Genomic DNA, 9,224 nt, shown 5'->3' with positions numbered 1-9,224 from the left:
TTTCCTCCCCTGAAGGCTGTTGTAATGTAAAACTGAAAAAGTCCTTTGCACAAGCACTTGCAATCCAGCAGGGGGATAATTCATGCACTTCACAAACTCAATCTCCAAATTTGGATTATTTGGCTCTGAACTCCATTTCACTCTGAGCAGTCCACCCAAACTGCAGGCTGATGCGCCAAGTAACTGTCCACGTGACCAGCTGTAGCCTTGTGAAAGAATATTGTGGGGTTTTGATATAAAGTAGGAAATGTCTCACAACCATGAATCGCATGACAGTACGTCTCAAACATTTCCAGTGCGGAGATTGTCACTGTGAATTAAGAGAGGAATGCAGCAGACATTTTGCTGCAATAAGCACTCACATGCAGTGTGGCTCGAGTGGGGAGTAAAACAACTCTTGTCTGGATAAGTTCATTTCACAAGAAAGCATACGGCTCGGAGCACCTTCCTTGACCGGCACACCCCGGGCTCAAACAGCTCGGGTTTCTTCCAGCATCAGGATTCAAATCAGAAATGAGGATGGAAAATAGCTGAAGAATTGTCAGGTCTAAGAATAATTAAATGCCAAAAACTGAAGCTTCCTTCCAAACTGTGGTTCCATTAACCAACTCAGATTATTTTCACAGTTTGACAGAATAAATCAATCGCATTGGAAATGATATATAATGAAGTTTAAAAAATAATCGTGACAAAACCATTGGCGTCAAGCATGGTTATTACTGTCATAATATTTCTGTTTTCGTTTGTAGTATTCCTCTCATTCTAGGTTCGCTTTTTCCTTGATAGTCAACCTTGTGTGCCTATTGGTATGGCTCCAGCTCTGCTCAAGACCACAAGAAACTACAAAAAGTCGTGAATGTAGCCCGATACATCACGCAAACCATCCATTGACCAAAAGGGAAAATGCTGGAAAATCTCAGAAGGTCTGGCAGCATCTGTAAGGAGAGAAAAGAGCTGACGTTTCGAGTCCAGACGACCCTTTGTCAAAGCTTTCTCTCGTTTCCTTCTCTATGAATGGTACGCTTTGTCAGCAATAAACAAAACTTTTCACTGTATCCTAATACATGTGACAATAATAAATCAAATCAAATATTGTTATGTAGACCTGAACTCATAACTGTTCTCTCTTGTCTCAGACTACTTGATAGCTGTAGTTGTCAGTTTTATTTTTTGCAGCCTCAAACAAAATAACATGCACAATATTAACTCAGCATCAGTTGGGTTCGATTTCACCAAAGATTAAGTTCTAGCCAATGTCCAAGACTGAGGCCCAGTTTTCAAGACTGCGTTATAAGTGGATCCTTTTCACAGCACTCAGGTTTGAATAACCAGTATGTCTGGTACATTTTAAGTCCATTTTAGTGATAAGTGACCACACCCTTGACCTTCTCTGCCAGGTTTAATAGATTTGGGCAGATTTATCTTTCTTTTTTAGAGATTCATGGATTCATAGAGGATTACAACATGGAAAGAGGCCCTTAGAAACATAGAAAAACTATAGCACAAAACAGGCCCTTCGGCCCCACAAGTTGTGCCGAACATATCCCTACCTTTTAGGCCTACCTATAACCCTCCATCCTATTAAGTCCCATGTACTCATCCAGGAGTCTCTTAATAGACCCTATTGAGTTTGCCTCCACCACCACTGACGGCAGCCGATTCCACTCGCCCACCACCCTCTGTGTGAAAAATTTCCCCCTAACATTTCCCCTGTACCTACCCCCCCAGCACCTTAAACCTGTGTCCTCTCGTAGCAGCCATTTCCACCCTGAGAAAAAGCCTCTGAGAGTCCACCCGATCTATGCCTCTCAACATCTTATATACCTCTATTAGGTCTCCTCTCATCCTACGTCTCTCCAAGGAGAAAAGACCGAGCTCCCTCAGCCTATCCTCATAAGGCATGCCACTCAATCCAGGCAACATCCTTGTAAATCGCCTCTGCACCCTTTCAATCTTTTCCACATCCTTCCTGTAATGAGGTGACCAGAACTGAGCACAGTACTCCAAGTGAGGTCTGACGAGGGTCTTATATAGCTGCATCATTATCCCCGGACTCCTAAACTCAATCCCTCGATTGATAAAGGCCAGCACACTATACGCCTTCTTAGCCACCTCCTCCACCTGCGGGGCCGATTTTAGAGTCCTATGGACCCGGACCCCAAAGTCCTTCTTCGGCCCAACTTGTCCATGCCGCCCAGTTTTTACCTCTAAGCTAGTCCTAATTGCCTGCATTTGGCCCATATCCCTCTATATCCATCTTACCCACATAACTGTCTAAATGCTTTTTAAATGATAAAACTGTACCCTCTACTACTGCCTTTGGCAGCTCGTTCCAGACACTCACCACCCTCTGAATGAAAAAATTGCCCCTCTGGACCCTTTTGTATCTCTCCCCTCTCACCTTAAGCCTATGCCGTCCCCTACCTTTGGAAAAAGAGGTTGACTATCTACTTTATCTGTGCTCCTCATAATTTTATAGACCTCTATAAGATCACCGCTAAGCCTCCTACGCTCCAAGGAAAAAAGTCCCAGTCTATCCGACCTCTCCTCAAACCATCTAGTCCCGGTAGCATCCTAGTAAATCTTTTCTGCATTCTTTCTAGTTTAATAATATCCTTTCTATAATAGGGTGACCAGAACAGTACACAGTATTCCAAGTGTGGCCTTACCAATGTCTAGTACAACTTCAACAAGACGCTCCAATTCCTGTATTCAATGTTCTGACCAATGAAACCAAGCATGCTGAATGCCTTCTTCACCACCTTGTCCACCTGTGAGTCCACTGTCAAGGAGCTATGAACCTGTACTCCTAGATCTCTTTGTTCTATAACTCTCCCCAACGCCCTACCATTAACTGAGTAGGCCCTGCCCCAATTCAATCTACCAAAATGCATCACCCCACATTTATCTAAATTAAACTCCATATTTTGAAATACTTGGGTTCAACTCTGAGTTATTTGTAGATTAATTTAGTATTCCTCTCTTTCTGGGTTCTCTTTTTCCCTGATATAGTTAACCTTGTGTGTCTATTGTTATGTAGACCTGAACTCGTCGTAATTTTTTCTCCCTCTCTTCTCAGTCTTGGACATTGAGTCAAGTATATTATAACAATATACGAATGGCAGATGGAGCTTAATTTAGACAAATGCGAGGTGATGCATTTTGGTGGATTGAACCAGGGCGGGACTTACTCAGTTAATGGTAGGGCATTCGGGAGAGTTACAGAACATAGAGATCTAGGGGTACGTGTTCATAGCTCCTTGAAAGTGGAGTCACAGGTGGACAGAGTCGTGAAGAAGGCATTCGGCATGCTTGGTTTCATCCGTCAGAACATTGAATACAGGAGTTGGGACGTCTTGTTAAAGTTGTACAAGACATTGGTAAGGCCACACTTGGAATACTGTGTGCAATTCTGGTCACCCTATTATAGAAAGGATATTATTAAACTAGAAAGAGTGCAGAAACGATTTACTAGGATGCTACCGGGACTTGATGGTTTGAGTTATAAGGAGAGGCTGGATAGACTGGGACTTTTTTCTCTGGAGCGTAGGAGGCTGAGGGGTGACCTTATAGAGGTCTATAAAATAATGAGGAGCATAGACAAGGTAGATAGTCAATATCTTTTCCCAAAGGTAGGGGAGTCTAAAACTAGAGGGCATAGGTTTAAGGTGAGAGGGGAGAGATACAAAAGTGTCCAGGGGGGCAATTCTTTCACACAGAGGGTGGGGAGTGTCTGGAACAAACTGCCAGAGGTAGTAGTGGAGGCGGGTACAATCTTATCTTTTAAAAAGCATTTAGATAGTTACATGGGTACGATGGGTATAGAGGGATATGGGCCAAATGCGGGCAATTGGGATTAGCTTAGGGGTTTTTAAAAAAAAGCGGCATGGACAAGTTGGGTCGAAGGGCCTGTTTCCATGCTGTAAACCTCTATGACTCTATAACTTAGCAAGCTAAATTTTCTCAACCTTCTGAATAATGTCTTTTAAAACCTTTTCCTTTGGCTTATTCTGAAGACCTTTTCCAAACATTCTTTTGGGGTGATTTCTATATTGCTATCAAAATTACAAAATTCTATACTTACGTTACAAAAAGTTAAGATTCGCTCTCCTCGCCCTGCTTGTAATTGTGAAACAACGCAATTCTATTTCTCACACACATTCAATTTAAAATGCCCTTCAGTATCGACAAATACTCGGCACAAACCATTCGAGGTGGTGACATCACCCGAAAACACTGGTGACATTCAGCTCATAGCCACCCAACTTGATTTCTCCCACCATGTCATTTTCCAAACCGTTTATCCAACATCCAGTACTGGATGAGCAGAATTCTTTGGGGAATAAAGAGCACTTCCATTAAAGTGTGTCGTGTCTATTTTTTTTAAGTTTATTTATTAGTCACAAGTAGGCTTACATTAACACTGCAATGGAGTTACTGTGAAAATTCCCTAGTTGCCACACTCCGGTGCCTGTTCAGGTACACTGAGGGAGAATTTAGCATGGCCAATGCACCTAACCAGCATGTCTTTTGGACTGTGGGATGAAACTGGAGCACCCGGAGGAAACCCACGCAGACACGGGGAGAACGTACAAACTCCACACAGACAGTGACCCGAGGCCATGAATCGAACCCAGGTCCCTGGCGCTGTGAGGCAGCAGTGCTAACCACTGTGCCACCGTGCCGCCCCCACAATGTCAAACCCACTATGCAATGTGTGGCTACTTTGGATTATCTTGCCAAGGACAAAGCCGACCTGCTGTTTCTGCAGGAGAGTGCGATGTGATGCCGCACCTCAGCTTCGACAGGCAATGGTCACGTTGGTAGAACCAGGGACCATTAATCTGGTCAGGAGGATATGACTTGCTGTTCCTCAGGCCTGGGTATTCTGCTGCGAGGCAGCAACTTCACCATCTCCAAAGTTAAGGTGGTGGTGGGCGGGCATCTCCTTGTTGCAGATGTACTGTACAAGAATGATCCATTCTGGTTAATTAATGTGTATGCCCTGTCCCAGAATGGCAAGCAGCTGGCAGTCCTTCCAGTACTGCCGACCCCTTCTAGGCCAGTCATTCGGGACAGTGACTTCAACTGCATGGTGACCCTCAGGTTAAATCACCACCAGTCAGCTCTCCCACTCAACGGTGGGAGCAGCCTGTGGTCATGTAGAACAATGGTGACTTTACCTTTTATTTGGCGTGCGTTACTTTTAAAACAAAGGATAGAGTGGTAAACCAAAAGAGAAAATGCTGGAAAATCTCAGCAGCTCTTTTGATAAAGTGATAAAATTAATTTTAACCTTACAACTAATAGAGGAGTTTACAAAGTACCAATATGGTGTAGTTTTCATGTTTGCTTTTCCTTGAGATGAGGTAGCATGCAATGTCTGGGATCACGTGGGGAGGCTGTGGCATAGTGGTATTGTCACCGGACTAGTAATCCAGGGACCCAGTGTAATGCCTTAGGGACCTGGGTTCTAATCCCACCACAGTACATGGTAGAATTTGAATTCAGTTAAAATAATCTGGAATAATATGGATGACCATGAAACCATTGTCAATTGCCATAAAAACCCATCTGGTTCACGAATATCCATTAGGGATATTGTCTCAACATCACACCTCCGACAAGGGAGAAGGAACATACGGCCTGAAGGCAGTGATATAAGACATCACAGATGACTGGTACCGAACTATCCACCTCCCTTACAATTATAATTATCGGTCCATTCTCTAAATTCAAAGTCCGATTGTGCAAAGATGAACATTTATTAAAACATTCAACCCTGTGCAGTTTAATTTGTGATGTTAAAGTCACTTCATTTCACACTATGTAACCATCTTTGATTTTGTAACTTTTACGTGTTGATATGCATTTTGTACAGACTTTGTATAATTGATATATACCACCACTGACAGATGCAACAAAAATGTATAGAGGAAAGCAATTGTCCCAGCAAAAACACATTGATAAGTGTCTGCTTTCATGAAGTTACCTATAGATCAATTAGACATACAATGAATCCATTTTTAAAAATTCATTAATTCATGAGACATGGGCGTCGCTGACTGGCCAGCATTTATTGCCCAGCCCTGAAGGCATTTAAGAGTCAACCACATTGCTGTGGCTCTGGAGTCACAGGTAGTCAGGAGGGGAGATTATTTTCCATAAAGGACATTAATGAACCTGATGGGTATTTGCAACTATCAGTAATGGCTTCATGGTCGCCATTAGACTTTTAATTACTGATTTTTTTTATTGAACTCAAATATGGTGGGATTCAGACCCAGGGCCCCATAACATTAGTCTAGGTTTCTGGATTACTAGTCCAATGACAATATCACTACATTTGGTCTCCTCACATATAACAACCATTGATTCTTCTGTGGCTTTGTTCACTAAAGTCAGGACAGTGTAATTTCCTGCACGGATGTAAAACTGATGCTGCACTTGAAGGTAAAGAAAACTGTTTACGATCCTTATAATAAACAAAAACAGAAAATGCTGGAATATCTCGGCGGGTCTGACAGCATCTGTGGGGAGAGAATAGACCTAACGTTTCAATCTGGATGACCCTTCATTAGAGCTCAGAGCAAAGAAAATCAGACAAGATTTATACTATGAAAGTGTGGTAGAGCTGTAATTGGACAAAGGAAATGTAAATGAGGATTACAGAAGGCTGAGAAGGTGCTGAAAGTGTCCATTAACTGATCAGAATGTGTGAATGGCACAGAGGTACAGATGGTTCAGGCAGTTGTTTATGTTTATGATCCTTGTTTAGTGGTAAAAATGTGAAGTATTAGGTATGAGCATGGGGGAGATAAATCTATAAATCTAGGTTGCCAGAATGCATCTTGGTCTCTGGAGAAAATGTGGATAAGATTGCGCTTTCCAGTTCTGACAATTTGAAATTGAATTGAACCTGGGACCCTGGCGCTGTGAGGCGTCGATGGTTGTGAGGCAGCAGAGCTAACCACTGTGCCATCGTGCTGCACAGGTAAAATGTTTCTTTTAAATATTCTATGAATAGAGTATGATTTGCAAAAAAAAAGTTAGATAGTATCCATATTGCAGGCAGCATTCCCTCAGTCAGTTAGAGCCAGAGTCCACCTCACACATCCCATCCCCCCATGACCATCCCATGACCCCCAATAACCCCATCACCATGATCATCCCATGACCCCCGATAACCCCCATGACCATTCCGTGACCCCCAATAACCCCATTCTCCCATGACCATCCTGTGACCCCCCAACATCCCCATCCCCATGACATCCCATGACCCCCAATAACCCCCATGACCATCCCATGACCCCCAATAACCCACATGACCATTCCGTGATCCGCAATAACCCCTATCCCCATGACCATCCCGTGACCCTGAATAACCCCCCACCATGAACATTAATCTGAATTGCCCTCAGAAACCCCTCAATAACCTCCTCATGGCCCCAGCAACTTCCCCTGCAGCCAACAAGCAACCTCTTCACCACTCCAAACCCTCAATCTCTCTCTGCACCCCCACCCCACCCCACCCACGCAGTTTCTGAAAAGTTAAATCTTTCCTTCGGGAACAAAGTTAGACAGGAAATGGTTTTTTCTCCTGGAAAACAGTCCCTGGGTTGAAGCAGCAGAAGGCTGTTCATTTCCTTTTATGGGCAGTATGCAAATAAGGCAGCGGACGTTGCATCAACTTCTGCTGAAGAGATAAGAACATTAAAAACATTTCTCAAAATAAGATGGAAGGATTGAAGGAATATGATCGGGAACATTCTAAACAAAGCGACAATTTATAGTTTGACACGTAGTAAGTATGACTGTAGGATGTAGTGTTTGGTGTTGGCTGGCAGCGTCGGCGAGTATTGAGCATACTTACCTGGCAGGGGTGAAACTATGATCAAGCAGGTAGTTCGCCCAGGACGAGGCTAACCCATTGCACTTCGGGTGTGCTGACGCCTGCGATGTCCCCAAATGCGGGATACTCGACTGCAAAATTTGTGGTAGTGGGGGACTGCGTTCGCGCTCTCCCCTGGCTTATAAACAAAAATAGAAGTGGATCTGCATTTTTCCTAGAGGGGGAGCTGTGGCAAGTGCATTATCCTTCTAATCCAATAGATTCCCCTGCTCTGGTTAAAGCGATTGTTAGTTAAATCCCTCCAGGTTTTTTTTGCCTTTATTTTGTAAATATTCAACCACTTTTAAAGTTATGTCTTTTTCATTCAGGCTGTCTCCTCCTGCAGATGATTTGCTCTCTCTCTGCTTCTGTGGGATTGCATCAGTTTCATCATAACTCAGAGAAGCACATTTTAAGAAGGAGAAGCTTTTGACCTTTTAAGATTCCAGCGTCTGTGTGCAGTTTGCACATTCTCTCCGTATCTGCATGGGTTTCCTCTGGGAGCTCCGGTTTCCTCCCACACTGGATTAGGTTCATTGACCATACTAAATTGCCCCTTGGTGTCCAAAGATATGTAAATTAGGGGGATTAGTGGAATAAATATGTGGGGTCACATGTGGAATACTGTGCGCAGTATTGGTCCCCTTATTTGCGGAAGGATATATTGGCCTTGGAGGGAGTGCAGAGAAGGTTCACCAGGTTGATACCAGAGATGAGGGGTGTTGACTATGAGGAGAGACAGCAGATTGGGTTTGTATTCGTTGGAATTTAGAAGGCTGAGGGGGGATCTTATAGAGACCTATAGGATAATGAAGGGGCTGGATAGGGTAGAGGTGGAAAGATTCTTTCCACTTAGAAAGGGAACTAGAGGGCGCAGCCTCAAAATAAAGGGGGGTCAGTTTAGGACAGAGTTGAGGAGGAACTTCTTCTCTCAGAAGGTGAATCTCTGGAATTCTCTGCCCACTGAAGTGGTGGAGGCTACCTCGCTGAATATGTTTAAATCACGGATAGATGGATTCCTGATCGGTAAGGGAATTAGGGGTTATAGGGATCAGGCGGGTAAGATCCAGGGTGGAACTGATCCACTTCAGATCAGCCATGATCTTATTGAATGGCGGGGCAGGCTTGAGGGGCTAAATGGCCTACTCCTGCTCCTATTTCTTATGTCACAAGGATAGGGGCAGGGTGGGGAGGACCTGTGTATGATGCTCTGTTGGAGAGTCGGTGCAGACTTGATGGGCTGAATGGCCTTCTTCTGCACTGTAGTGGTTTTATGATAGATTCTGACAAGACTGAAGCCAGCAATAAACGATATGACCGAGCAGATTCTATC

At 43.8% G+C, this 9,224-nt stretch overlaps 1 non-coding gene across 1 annotated transcript; it reads left to right on the top strand.

The window, feature by feature from the left end:
• Nucleotides 1-7,865: 7,865 nt before the first annotated feature.
• Nucleotides 7,866-8,029, top strand: LOC144501054 (U1 spliceosomal RNA). Its single transcript, XR_013499041.1, has one exon. It is a non-coding gene; the product is annotated as a U1 spliceosomal RNA (small nuclear RNA).
• Nucleotides 8,030-9,224: the final 1,195 nt, after the last annotated feature.

This window comes from Mustelus asterias, chromosome 11 (genome assembly GCF_964213995.1).
Source record: "Mustelus asterias chromosome 11, sMusAst1.hap1.1, whole genome shotgun sequence".
Taxonomy (NCBI): Eukaryota; Metazoa; Chordata; class Chondrichthyes; order Carcharhiniformes; family Triakidae; genus Mustelus; species Mustelus asterias.
This window is presented reverse-complemented; position numbering and strand designations above follow the sequence as displayed.